Source organism: Erithacus rubecula, assembly GCF_903797595.1.
Source record: "Erithacus rubecula genome assembly, chromosome: 3".
Lineage (NCBI taxonomy): Eukaryota > Metazoa > Chordata > Aves > Passeriformes > Muscicapidae > Erithacus > Erithacus rubecula.
In genome coordinates this window covers 44,920,615-44,935,392 of record NC_136689.1, presented here as the reverse complement: position 1 = coordinate 44,935,392, position 14,778 = coordinate 44,920,615, and the positions used below count along the sequence as shown (strand labels likewise).

Sequence of the window (14,778 nt, the reverse complement as noted above, 5' to 3'; positions counted from 1 at the left end):
CATTCTTATCAATGTTTCTAAAAAACTTACACAACTTTTCTTGTCTATACAAACACAGTACATAAAAGGCAGAACTATGCATCCTTTCATCTACACACAATAAGAAAGAACAGTTTTTCTTGGGGAGATTTTTTGCTGTAAATCCAGTGCTTATAAAATCACTGTAATTGAAAGAAGGTGGGATGCAGCACAAGGGTTTCTCATTATTCTAAGCATACAGTTCAGCTCACTCAAATAATAAAAACTCTATGCTTACTCAGTCTTACACTTCTCTTAAAGTGAGGCCACTTGATTGTGCCAAATAATGTGTTGTTCAACTTTGACTAAACTGAGAACACTAAGCTCATTTTCCTAGTGAATGGTGCTGTATTTGTATAATTTCTACATTACAAACAGACATTATCTATAAGAAAAAAGAAAACATTCAGCTTTTTTCAAATTCCTTAGATTACTGGTGAAAACTTAAAGGATAAATAATACACTAGAGATTAAAACTTAAAAATAATATTATCACCATAATGTAAATATACCTATACAGTCATATATAATTAGGTAATCATGTCTATACTTATATTCACCCTGCCAAATTCTGCACCATCATCATTATTTATATTTGATCTGATAGCTGGAAGACACTCCTTAGACCATTTTACTTAAAACTGTAAACAGCAGATAGCATCACCTTTTACAGTCATTTAAGATTCACAAATTGCTAACAAAACTTTTACCACATTCATTTTTTTGCTAAATTAAAAGTAAGAAGAAGATAAAAGGATAACTTGCATCTCATTATGTTGAATTGTAACAGAGAGGAAGAAAAACATAGAAGATAAAGCAGAAGTTTGTATGGTGAATCTGCCAATTTTTGAACATCGAGATAAAATACAGATCCATAAATCGACTTAAAACACTTGGAAGTATTAAAAAGACCAAGTAACTTTCTAGTGTCTTTCATTCTTCCCACTTCAAGTTATCTATCTTCATTAATAAAACTCATAAATTTGGCTCATGGCTGGTATCAAACACTAAAATTAGGGGTGACTGTAAAAACAGCATTTTTCTTTGAGATCTGACTTGCCAAGGAGTGAACCATCACCTAAATTTGCAAAGGCAGTTCTTCTGAGATCTGAATACAACACTGAAGTGTCAACAGTCCAGAACAATGAAATCAGAATTTTTTTAAGGCTGACTTTCAATACAGGACATACATATATACACATATATACTGCATATGCATATCTATATGTATATGTATACCTATGTGTATGAGTATAAATATATATTTGGAATTATGCAAAGTATGCTCAATTCTGGAAATGGAATGCTTGCATTATGGAAAACATTGGTATTTGCTATATCAAAACATGCAAATAAGGCAAATAAAGAAATTTTTCACTGGCTTTCAGATCAGCAATGTTATGAAGAACAACAGAAATTAAAAACTCCTATACTGATTCCTATTTCTGATTTTTTGTCAGATTTACATACTTTCTCTCTCACAGTTTGTCCAGCTAAAGCCACCTATGCTTCCTCTCACCTCACCTCACAGTACACAGCACGTTTCACATCTACTAATTTCTTCCTAAGCAGGAACCACAAATTAGACTAGTTTTGAGGTAAGGCCACACTTACTCAAATTTATATTAAACCAAACTGCTGACCAAAATTCATTATTTTTGAGCCTTCCCTCTAGTAATCTGAACCTCTCCTTTACACCCATCTGGCAACTTATATGAAAACTGTATGAAATTACATATTTTTGAGATGTTTATCTCTCTTCATGAGAAACTAGTCATGAGGGTTTAACAAGGGTGAAGAGATAAGAACACAAATCAATAGTCATGGTCACATAAGGTTTCAAAGTAGATTAAAAATGAAAGGTATTTTTGTTCAATACAAAACAACTGGATGGAAATCACTTTGAAACTATAATTTTGTTATGTTCTAGCTCAACAAATCCAAATGTCCCATTTCAGTACATCCAATTCCTTCATGTTAAACAAGAATAGCTTGGTTTCCTACAATTCACATGTCTCAGAGATATTCACTGAAGTTGTGTGAAAAAGTTTATGTAAATTAATTCACCGCTAATTTCCATTCAGTGGGGAAAAAATGGTATTGATTATTTTCCCTGAATAAAAGGAACTTTAAATGCGAAATTTTGAACAATCAAAATCCCTTCAAAATCAAAAGCCACACCGTGACATTTAACTATATTCATGACTAGGAAAACAGTCCATAAGGTTTTTTTTTAACTCACTAGCTCCAACAATAAGGAAGCACTTCTAAGTTAGAGGCTGCTATTAAAAAATAACACTAAAATTTTGCCACCAGTTAGCTTTATGCCACACATTAAAGAACAATAATAATTTAAAAAACAGAGTGAATTCAATACCTCAAATTTCTTCCTGATTGCAAATGCCCTGTAAAAAGATTGTACTGAAAATTACATTATTTGAAGTGAGGAAGAATCAACACCATTTGAGATGCCCAATTTTTACTCTGTTTCTGCAGAACAGAGGAGGGGTCTCATTAGCTCTGTCCTACATGATTATGAGCAACAAACACACTGGCAGGATCAGATACCTCTATGCACATGCCAGTACTGGAGACTCATGTGCCCTGAGTACAGACAGTTCTGCCAGCCCCCACAAGATGTGACCAGGAGAGCTATAACCCCTCTGCTCACCCTCTTGGCCCTCAGTTGCTTTTAAGGCATAGAGAACATTTCAAGGAAAAACGTGGAAAAATGTGGAAACCAATTTCTGTGTGTTGCTGCCCATAGAATAGAGAACTGGAATCTGTGGGCCAAAAACTTCCTAGTAAGGGTTTGCAAAACAGGTGTTCATCTTCAAAAGGAAATAATGAGGTTTTGGGTTTTTTGTTTTTAAACATATAGTTTTGGATGAAACCTAGATTGAAGGTCCTCATCCTCAGAAGCATAAGAATGATGAGGAGTTCTTTCATCTGGTACCATACAACCCTAAAGGTGAATCACCAAAGTGACACTTCAGTGGATCAGTGGGGAAAGGACAATATAGTTATGCATCTGGGACATGCACAGCAAACACAGAGCACCTCTGTGTTGGTGAAACACTCTGTTAGGAACTTTAAAAAAACCTGTTGGTGCTAAACTGAGCAGAATTTGTCTATTTTAAAGGAATACTGGGTATTATTGACCAGACTTTAGAATGCTGCTGTTCACTGAGGCACACCACTTCAGGAAACAAAGCATGGTAGCACAAAAACATATGCAAGCACCCTTCACTTTTCACAGATTTTAAAGAACTAAAGGTCTTCAACAATGATGTTCTCAATACAACCATCTAGTTGGATGCCTGGAATAATAATGAATATAGATTTTCACCCAATAATTTACTCAACAAGCCCTTAACTTCAAGTTGAGCTTTTTGAAGTAAAAATTTCAAGTGAAGAATGAATCACATCTGTAAGGAAGTTATTCCTCTCTGCCCAAAATTTTCCTTTATTTCTAGGTCCAAATTTTTCTTGCTTCCGCTTCCAGGCACGTACATATGCAATTCATTGGCTCTAAAATCATTATGCGCTTTTGTTCATTTCTACTTTACATCAAACAAAACACAACAGGAAGTAAAAACCAGCTGTAATATGCACATTACAGAGCACTTAATCTCATGGTTAGTGACATACAAACTACGAGATAGCGATCTGGATTATAACACACATTGTCTAGTGAAATTGCCATTGCTTGGATAGTGAGTTCAATTTGCCAGTAGTAGAAGGATTAAGTCTAGCTAAAGCACGTACCCAAGCAAATTATGCCCAACATGGACAGTTTCCTAATTTGTCAGGGAACACTTAAAGAATGAAGAAAACAGAAATGACAGTCACCACACTGTGCTTTTGCAGATTCAGCAGATTTTTCTCCACAGGATAAGTAATAGTGGATTCTCTCTCTTTTTCCACAGTGTGTTTCAAAGCCAGATGACCTGGCTTATGCAAAAGGTTTTATTTTAATAAGTCATTCTACTGCAAGATTATTTTCTTTATAAAATAGCAGTACTGCTGTTTACCAAATTTGCTACTCTGCATGTTGAAACTTTACACCAGAAGGTTCTCTGCTGATCAGGAAGGACACTGGTATTTTCCTCACTAGAAGGCACTGGCACACATATTTCCCCAAAACTTCAGTAACAGTGGTAGAATAAGATTTTTGTTAAGAAAGATACATAATTTATCAATGAAGAAGAAATCTGAAAAGTCAGAGAAGCAGCATGTAAAAAGATAAAGACAAACTATATAGTTGTTCATTGTCGTAAAAATGCACCTGAACACATGAAGTAGGAAAACAAGTAGTATGGGAATACTTTTGCACCAAGCTGCATCAGTAGAAAAGGGAAGGGCAAGACCAGTTTTGAACCATGGGTGGCTATCACCTCTGATGGATGGCACTGACCAAAGACTGGCTGGTGGTGAAACTTTCTGGCAGGCTTTCAGGAAAGGATGGAGAAATGCAAGCTCTCTGTAGGACACTGCCTGAACTAACAGAATTCACAGTATAAATACAGCATTTTTGAAAAATATCATTTTACCATGTTCATCAACAAAACAAGAACAATACCAGGAACATAGTTACACTCACATCTACACCATCTTTTACCATAGCTTCAAGTCCTAAAGTCATTCCTGGCAGTTGTTCCACAGAAGGCAGTATTGCTAGACCAAAGACAGCAGCTCAGTAATTTAGATATACATAGATACTGGGACCAGGTTTCCTGCTCGGGTCACCCAGCTGAGAATCAACAGGCTACTGTTGCTTTGTTTCTAACCACTTCCTGACTACAGTTTGGCTATTTAGTCTTTCACCACCTGGTTTATATTTGATTTTCAAAAAAAAAACCCAAAAAAACCAAAAAAAACAACATCCCTCAAGGAACAACAAGAATAATGCACAGTCTGCAGTTTGTGACCAGAGAAGCAAAGAACTGGAACCATATATTCTCTGCTACCTAAGCCACAGTTCAGACCAATTGCCAGCTAAGCCAAATATTTCTGGTTTGAAACATCTGCTGTACTCTTTCAGACAATTAGGAAGATTTGTTCCATCACTGAAATAGAAAACCAAATTTAAGAATGGCTGTGTAAATAAACTGGAAGTTCATTCAGAACCTGGGAGACAGAGGCCAGCTATTTGCGGAATATAAAGAAAATCGAGCTAGGAAAAGTTCTTAAAGTTTTAAGCTATCATTCTGCGTATTTCACTATGAATGCAGATGCAGGAATAAAAATGGCTCCAAAATATGAAATTTAAAGAACAAGACTGTTGTATTTCATATACTTGGTCTGTGTAGCACTGAGAATGGTATCTCCCTGACTTCCCCTATACCCTGTCTAGTGGTTCAGTCCTTTCCCCTCCCCTTTCCCCTCCTCCCTAAGCTGACTGGCTGAGGTCTGGTTTCACTCTGCCCCTGGCGGGGGGTTTAAAGATCACAGCCAAGTATTCCTACTTCCTCTTTCTCCCTGGAAGCCATCCGGAAGAAAGCTAAGAAACCCCTTTGGGAGAAGGAGCCTCTTTTGTTCTTTTATCTCGTTTCTGCAGGGCTCTGGGCTTCCTTCTAGTAACTGAGCTAGCCAGAGGGAAGCTCAAATAGTCTTTGCACAAGATTAATTATTATTTATTAATTTTTTAACTGTGGATAGAAACAGACTTTTTATTTTATTAACGACCTTAAAAATCACTTGCTGAATTAAAAAGCTGAGATTCCTATCTTCTCATGCTAAATGCATCTTGTATTGCAAATTACTGCATTTAAAACTGTAATATCATAAGCATTTTGCAAATAAACAAATCCATTGCAACATTTTATGGCTATCTACTAATTTTAATTTATCCACTTTTAATTAACTTGGGGGTTAGTTCTTCCTACAAAATTTAGTTTCAGTATTAAAGTAAGTTCTGTAGTAAAAAATCCTGCTTAAAGTTGCTCAGGTAGTATGTTTATTTAAAAATACAACTTGTCGATTAAACAAAATGGAATAACAGCATTTTAAAACTCTGTTTAGAACTTTAATTCCCAAATGAGTTCAGAGTAACCCAAATCTCATTGGAATATGATTATGATTATGTTCCTTAGCAGTCTTTTAGTAGGGTGATGGGAACCTGAAACGAATCAAATGGGCATTTACAATCTATCTCCAGAAAGTACAAGTACAAGAGCAAGCACATTTTATTGCCCTTGTAAGCTGGATTAATAATATTCAGTCTTGCCAGTAAGGCAGGTGGGAAGAGAAAGAAGTGAAAGAAGAGAAAGAAGTTCACCATCATCTTATTTTCTTATGCCCCAAAACAGCTACCTATCTTGTTCCCTATCTACTAATTCCAATTCCTAATTAATCAATAGGGGGGGAAAAACCCCAAAACTTCTCTGGCAATGACTATACTTAATTTCACACTGAAGTGCAGGGAAAAAGAAAATTTAAACATCTGCTGATTTGCAATTGCAGTGTTCACATGGTGCCACATACCACGGCACCAAATCAGGGGAAAACTTAATCTTTAGCACACACGTATTTCCATTTATTTCTGTGTCAGTACTCACAAGTTAAAAGTTAAGCATGATCCAATTTTTTTTTAATAAACTGGGTAACTCCCAGTTTTCATTTCCTTCTGTGCCTTCTATTTCTGCCTAAAATCAAACCTTTCTTTACCTTTAAGAAAAGAAAAATTATTTCAAACATTACTTAAATAGAAGCACATGAATACTGTTATCTCTCAATTGATGTTTCTTTCATAGATTTACCCAATCCACTTGCATTTTGGATTTCCCCAACATCCTGCAGGAAGGTGTACTGCAATTTATGCCATGTAGAAGGGTATCCCCTTTTTTTTTTTTTTTTGCAACGGTCCGCCTGATGTTTCACTCAATGGCCCTAATTTTAGTACTCTGAAAATTTAGAAGTTGTGGATGCTCCAAAACTGGAAACGTTCAAGATCAGGCTGAAAGCAAACTGATCTAAATGAAGATTTCCTGACTTACTGCACACCATTCAAGCTTTTCTATGTCTCTATCATTCACCTCTCTTCTACTTTAGAAAATGTTACCATGAAGGATCTTGGCTCTAGCTTAAATTTTGTCCTTTGAATCGATCTCCTCCCTCTTCTTTGTCTTTCCTGTCCTCAAGGAGCACCATCTCCTCTACTCATTTTCTAATAGATCCTGTAAGTGCCCTGGGAAGTCTATCACCTCTGCACACCAATTTCCTAACTCAAGTAGGAATTTGTCCCTCTTTGGGTAAGTGGTCACAGCTGGGTAAACTATGCTTTTTTCCCCAGTCAGACTCTGTTCCAAAAAGATTTCCAGGCACATACTCTTCCCTCCCAGAGCAGGCCCAAGAGGAGATAGCACAGGTACAGACAACACTTCTGTTTATAAAAGGCCCTGTTGTTCTAAGCAGGTGAGAGACAGGAGATACCAAACTGGCAAGAATGCCTTCTTGCACCCTTCCAGACATTGTGCTTCCAATCCTACTCCTTAGATGCCAAATTCCTGTCAGCAGAATGTCCTCATTCATGAGTGTCACAAGTACAAACAGGACTCACAAAATAAATGGATTCAAAACTAAACCTAATCCCCAAACTGTGACAGAAGCCATTTGAGTAATCCCTTATCTGTCAGGGCTGTGCTTCACTTCCTGTCCACATTTCCCACCAAAAAGCACAGAGATGAGCACTGCAGTTCAGTTGTGGGAAACTGCTGGCATGGAAGGAAGTTCCAGCTGAGCTTATAATGGAAACCACCTGCCCCTTTGCTATGACAGAACAGAATTTCTCATTATATTTCCTTACAAGACAGGAGATTTTTCAGTATCATGCTAGAAAAGAAAAGACAATTGTAAAGGATAGGATGCATACAAAGGAGATTAAAAATGAAAGACTACTCTGTTTTTTATTTTTTATACTGGGTATACTCAGCACCTTGGTGGGTTAGTGAAACAAAAACATACAGTGCAAAACATGATGGAAAAAAGATAGAAAGTAAGAGTTACAATAGCAATTTCTTTTTATCTCAATGTCATCATTGCAGACAATAGGAAAAAAGTCCATCTGCTTTCAATAAACAATGTGTTATTAGCCTCTCAATGTCCCAGTCTGGGTTACCAAAGCATGAACTAAGAACTAAGCACAACTGGCAGGAGTCCCTTCACCCTTTCTTCATCTCAGCTGTATTTTCTAGTTTGGCTGTTATACAGTGTGCATTGAAAATTAAGATTCCATGGAAAAATGCATTGTTTTGAGTCTCAGACTTTGTTGATTCAATGCATTTACTGATTTTTAAACATAAAAAGTAAAATCAGCTACAAGAAAGAGGCAGATGAAAAAAGTGCTGCCACTCTACAACTGGTGACAAAAGAAATTATATCCTCCTCTTTTCAAATCAGTATTCTAGTACCAAGGCATGAAAGTAAGAGGGACCGTATTTATTGAATAGTTTCACAGCATTTGAGCTAAGTCAGGTCAGGCAGAGATCATTACACAAAGATGATTTGGGAAGACCTAGAAGCAAGCTCCCACACCCTCAGTCATCAAAAAGAGGGTGGAATGTAACCTACAACTAAGAAGAAGTAAAGGCAAAGAGATACACTGTCTAACAAGATTCACCCTGCAGTCTCAGTGGGATACAGTGCTTTCTCCACACTCTCTCCTGAACTGTTGCGGAGTGTTGCTATGTTTCATTGAATACGTAGCACATTCCACCCCAGGGGTGGCTCTGTTTCAGTACTGGGTGAAATGAGCTTGTTTAAACATTACCTAGCTCACAGGAGTGCTGTGAAACTTAATTAAATTTATGCCTGCAAAGTGCTTTGAGGTTCTCAGATGAAAAGTGCTACAGAAATCCAAAGAACTATTAGTGTTTCTAAGGATAGGTGAAGCAGTTTGAATAAACTAAAAACCTCAAAAAAAGCCCCTTCCCTCAAAGTAAAAGTTTTTGGAGTATCAGTTAACCTGGTTTTTAATTTAGCTTTCATTTTTAAGACCTTTACACGCCTAACTTCACTTTCAATTTAAATAACCATTTTAGAGCTACACAAGACAAAGCTCATTCATTTTCAGCCTCTGCTTTACCTCTGCTTAAAAAAGGTGCACTCAATATTTCAAACCTCATCACTGCTGAAGACAATAGCCATCTTTTACCTGTGTTCCACTATGCAGGCAACTTTATTAGATACAAAATATCCAAGTCTTGGATCTTCAGTGAGTTTACAGTTTTGCAATTAGCAATCAATTGTTATTGGAGAGTTAGCTGGTGTCTCTAACTGTTCTGAATAGCAATATGATGAAATGAAAATGCAAGCCATTACCATCATTTCCTTGAGTCTACAGACAGGAGAAACAATAGTTTTCAGAGAAGAAAAACCAACAGCTTGGACAGATGAGGTTTTCTCCTCAGCCTCCATGACTGCATTTGGAATAATACACTTCTTCATATGTCCAAACTAGGACGCTTAAGAGGTCCTAGTCTCCTTTCTTAAAAAAAAAAACAAAAAACAAAAAAACAAAAAAACCCCCCAAAACCAAAACAAACAAAAAAAACCACAAAAAACCAAAAACAAACAAACAAAACAAAAAAAAAAACCAACAAAAAAAGAAGATTTAAATCAGAGAGCCCTGTTAACATGCAAACCGAAGCCATTTACATTGCACATAGCTGAAAATTATATTAAAAATGCATAAACACAGAGCATTATTAAAGTCATTTCACCACATGTAAACCTTTCACTCAAACAGAATGTAATTGAATCCCAGAAAACTCATGAAAATGCTTGTTCTCATGAAATTCTCATCTTACTTTCTGGGACAAAACAATATGAATAAATATTCTAAAGAGAAAACTGCAGAAACTGAGCTTTTAATTCTTTTGAGATTTGTCTGTCACCATTTATTTCCTTTGCAGTCTGGAAATGAGGAAAGGAATGCTGAAACTCTGTCACCTGCAAGAAAGTACTAAGGGATGTGGGTACATAAAACTATATGGCTACTCCACTTAAGTATCACTTTATTCAATGCAGACGAAGAGGAATTTTTATTCATTCAGTGCACTTTGGGGGTTTGGCATCTAGTAACAGGTTGTATAATACTACTCTGAGAAACCATTTTTACGTCGAATATGCATGACTGCCTGTGACTACTTTCATGTTATGAGGTAACTACAGAGGAACAGAGGAGGCTGTGGTCAAAAGGAAGGAAGTCCCAATATCTGCCCTATATATATTCACTATAATTGCCATCTGCATATAAAAATATGTGCTCAGTTTGAGTAAAACCACATAGAACATATGCATTCTCTAGAAAAAGCCAAGAATACCAGCACCAAGCAAGATAATAAAAGGCACAGAATGTGCATTATATGACAGTGCAATTTGACAAGCAAATAAACACCTACCAGGTTAGGGACTGATCCAAGTAGAGAGTATTCTGCTCACATGCAACCACAGAAGTCAGATCTGGTGACTGCACTGGAGTACACACACCGAAAACATGTCACAACTTCCATGGCAAACTCACCCTATCAGAGCCTGGCACGTATTTTTGTTACCTGTGTCACCTACCATCATGGACCAGGAACAATTCACACGCAGATTTCCATTCATCCAGAGCACGAACTCACCTAGGACATTCTCCTCACTTCAGTCTTCATATCTTCACTAGATATTTTCTTTTAAATACTTGTCCATCTCTTTTCTGAAAACGGTAATAGTTGCTTCTCTGTTGCCTACTCTCTGGAAGCTCTACAATATTAATAAAAATATGTAAACAGTTACAAATATTGTAGAGCTTCCAGAGAGAAGGCAACAGAGTGCAATTCCTCCTCAATTTCTTTCACTCATGGCACTTCAAGTCTTGTCTATATCTCGTTGTTTTCTGCCCCAGACTACAGTTCAAAAAACCTTTAAAGACCCACTGTTTCAATTCCCTTTAATGTTACACACTTTTTAAGTGGAATCCTTCTTAATTCAGAAGATCATAAATCACGATCCCCTTCTTTCCTGAAGAACTCAGATCCAGTTCTTAGATATAACTGAAATGCCCACATTACTGCATTATCCTAGCTGTCCTTTGTTTGTTGTAACTTTTCTCTTTCTGTGTTTCCCTCTCTTTTAAAATAAAATGCATTCTTTACACAGACCTAAAATTATTCCCTGCAGCTATTTCAGAAATTTTAAACAATTATTTTTGCAGTTTAATATAAACAGTATTTATACAATGCCTTCTATCCAAAAAGCTTGAAGAACTTAACACTTTTTGCTAAGTTTTACCATATCTCCATGAACTGCCTCTGTATTTACAACTCTCTTCCCTCTGGGCAAGTAAGACTATATCCACATTGCAGAACCAGAATCTAATGCAGCCGGGACCAGAAAAGCCTATGGGCTGGCTTTACCCTTGACTGAAGCTCATCTAAGTATGGGCTGAAGCCCAGAATGAAGATCCACCCTTCCTCCTCCTCCCTCCTCTTGAGTCCCTGCAAACAGGGCTCACACAGCCAAATCAGGCAACAGATGACACGCAGAAAATAGATCTTTTCTTTAGTCAGGTTGCTAATTGTCTCAGCTCAGCTGACCATCCCACCATGCATGTGGTGTCACCACAAGGCAGAGAAAACACATGGCTGAGAAGCAAGCATAGCTCATGCTCCTTTAAGCAGAAGCTTGAACTGAAATTATTCAGGTGCCTGTAGCATCAGCCTGCAACCACAGTACAGAGACAGGCAGATGGCTGCTCTAAGGAGTCACTAATACAAAATGGAGTGCTTACCTTCTCTCTCTTACTCCAGCTTCTTGTTTCCATTTCTTCCTTGTGCTGGTGCTAAGACCCACCAGACTTCACAACTGAATTATCACATAATAGCAAGGAAAGCTAGTAATACAAAGAACACAAACATTTGTTTTCTGATGGTTTAGTGAACAAAGTGCTAGCACATGGGCAAGGCAGGAGCAGGAGAAAGGAAGTACAATCTCCTCTTTCCAGCAAGTGGTGATCCTGGACCAGCTTAGTCATCTCATGCAGCTCCACACTGCAGGAAAGGGCGACAAATCAGAGTGCTGAGAGAATTAACCAGAAATATGTACTGCCTGTTTAGTGTTGTACTTGCAAACACTTCAGGCTTTTATCTCAAATAGCCTTAAAGACCTTTTGTCCACTCAATGTTGGGCAGTTTTTGTTGACTTCCTACTTTCTTTCTTATCCTCTTAGCTTTTAATTTCTTAAAACTCCCCAATTAAGCTTTGCTGAGTATTTGCTGGCTCTCACATTCCTTCGTTACCCAAACTCCGAATCACCCTATTCTCTATGTATAAATCCCCTTCATCTTCCTTTACTGTTTACTTTCACTCAATTCCTTCAAAATACTTCTCATAGTAAAAAAATGTTGTCCTCCTTTTAACTTCTTCACTAGAAGTGGAATTTACCCAATTTTCCTTCCTATTACAATAACTTCTTTCCTTAACACATCTCTGAATTTTCAGCCTTCCCCTTGGAGCTAGATTCTCAGAGGACTCAATTTGTTCTCTCTGCTAGTAAAGAAGGGCCACCTCTTTCCCAACCCAAAAATGGGCAGCAGTTGTGTTGTATACACCACAACAGAATCTCATCCCAAGAATAACACACACAAAAGCCAACAGAGACCATACAGCCACCAAATGATGCATTTATTCTAACAAGAGGCTGTCAGTCTATAACAGTTACCTCCATTAAAAAAGTCTGACATCACAGTATAAGTTCTATATTGAATTCCTATCTATTTCTATCTATTGAACCTTCTATCAGCTCTCCACCTTACATTTAAATCTAATTACACTGTGTTAATAGACAGTGCTGAATGAAAAACCATATAAAAAGGGACAGAATAAGAACTGAGCAATATCCTCAGTGGAAGGGTTTGATCCCATGAGGTTCTGAATGCCCAGAACTCCAATGCATTTAATGTGAGGGTACCAACTGAGCAGTAAATAAATATACTGCCTCAATAACAGTATGCCACCACTGATCTGAACAAAGTTTATTGTCAAGCCATACAGCCCTGCTCCCATGATTCCCTGGAGACATGATTTACAGGAATGCTTTTCCAGAAAACAGTAGATAATCTCTTGCCTACATGACATAATCACTCACACAAAAGCAGTTGTGAAAATCTCTTAGCATTGCTCTAGCTATGAGAACCTGTGTTTACCCTTAACTGCAAACTCTTGACCAGCCCTAAAGCATTAAGTACAATGACACAATTGTGCAAAGATAGACACACAGGCTATTGCAGACCTCTTCAGAAATAGGACACACTTTTCTTTAAAGCATGATAAGAAAGCCTTTTTTATTTTTTAATGCAAGGATGCAATGCATTTTATAATTTTAGTTTTAATCTAAGGGCAGTTTGGGTTACTGTGCATTCTTACTCAACTGTCATGCAAAGAACAAAAGTCCAATCTACCATCAGCTTAAAAAGCCCCCCAAACCAATTTTAATACATTACTACTAAGAGGACAAATTGGCCATTCTGTCAACAGAGAACACCAAGAACTTGACTAGTCTCCTTACAAGATGGGCAAAGATGAAATGTGATGAATATGCAGCTGATGAAGGAAATGTATAGTGAAAGCCCTTCAGGATGGTACTGAGTCTGCTAGGAGAGGCTGCTGCCTTGCCAGCTGCCAGAGCTCAAACAAAGCCTTTGATGAAATCACAACTACCCTTGTCTCAGTTTCACCAAAAAAAAAAAAAAAAAAAAAAAAAAAAGGCTGTGGACAGTTTAATTATCACAGAACCATTACCATCAGTGGCAGTTTCATAATCTTGAAATGCTGCCATTCTCAAAAGCCATTTGCCTGAAAAAAATCCTTAAAACACAAGAGACTGTCATACTGTCCAAACAATAGAGCAATTCTTATACAATCAGACGCCACAACTAATTATTCAAAACAAAAACCACCCCCCCTATTTTTAAACAAGGAAACAAAGGATGTAAACTTTATGCAGAAATATTAGATTATAAAAGGAGTAAAAATATCCAAAAATCAAAACAGATGAACACTGTAGTCTTGCCTTTTTTCATGCTTGTACTTGCACAAAACTCATTCTGTGTTAAAGGAATGAGTACATACACTGTTCATGTTCCTAACAAATGCAATAAAAAATAATAAGTAATAAAAGCAAACTGTAGGAACTGTTTTGATCACTTTCACTTACTTTTCAAAGGAACTGCCTGCTTCATTCACACTCTATCTTATTTAAGTTAATCAAACTGTATTTTATTTTTGATTTGACACCGATAAAGATTGCTCCTATAAAGTACCTATTAAGAAAGGTCAATGTTCTTTTTTCTTACTATTAGTCACAATTTCCTAATGCTGATATTTTGCCAGGATGACAGAGGAAGCAGTTACAAATGCAAGTGATTAGTATATGTATGAGTGCCTTAACACACAGTTTTGGTCACTTACTAATACAAATACTGAGCTGTCCTAAGGGCATCTTTGTGTCATTTTCCATTAATAGAAAAATACAAACTCTTTGTAGCAAGTTGCTACTAAAGCATTATGTCCTTGACTTCTACTGAGTTAACTTTTCAAACATCTGATGTTTGTTATTCATTTTGGACGTTCTAAAAATCTCAGTAATCAAAGCAATATGCACATTGGAGAATGTTCTTTTTGTTAGTCTATACTGGTCATATATCAATCATCTAACTACACAGAGACTGGACGAAGTTCAGCTTTTTTTTTTAAATGAGACAGATCCATATGTGA

At 36.9% G+C, this 14,778-nt stretch overlaps 1 protein-coding gene across 4 annotated transcripts in view; it reads right to left on the bottom strand.

Moving 5' to 3' along the window:
* BBS9 (Bardet-Biedl syndrome 9) overlaps positions 1 to 14,778 on the bottom strand; it is a 286,703-nt gene that overhangs the window by 16,336 nt on the left and 255,589 nt on the right. The gene's annotated exons all lie outside the window — the stretch shown is intronic.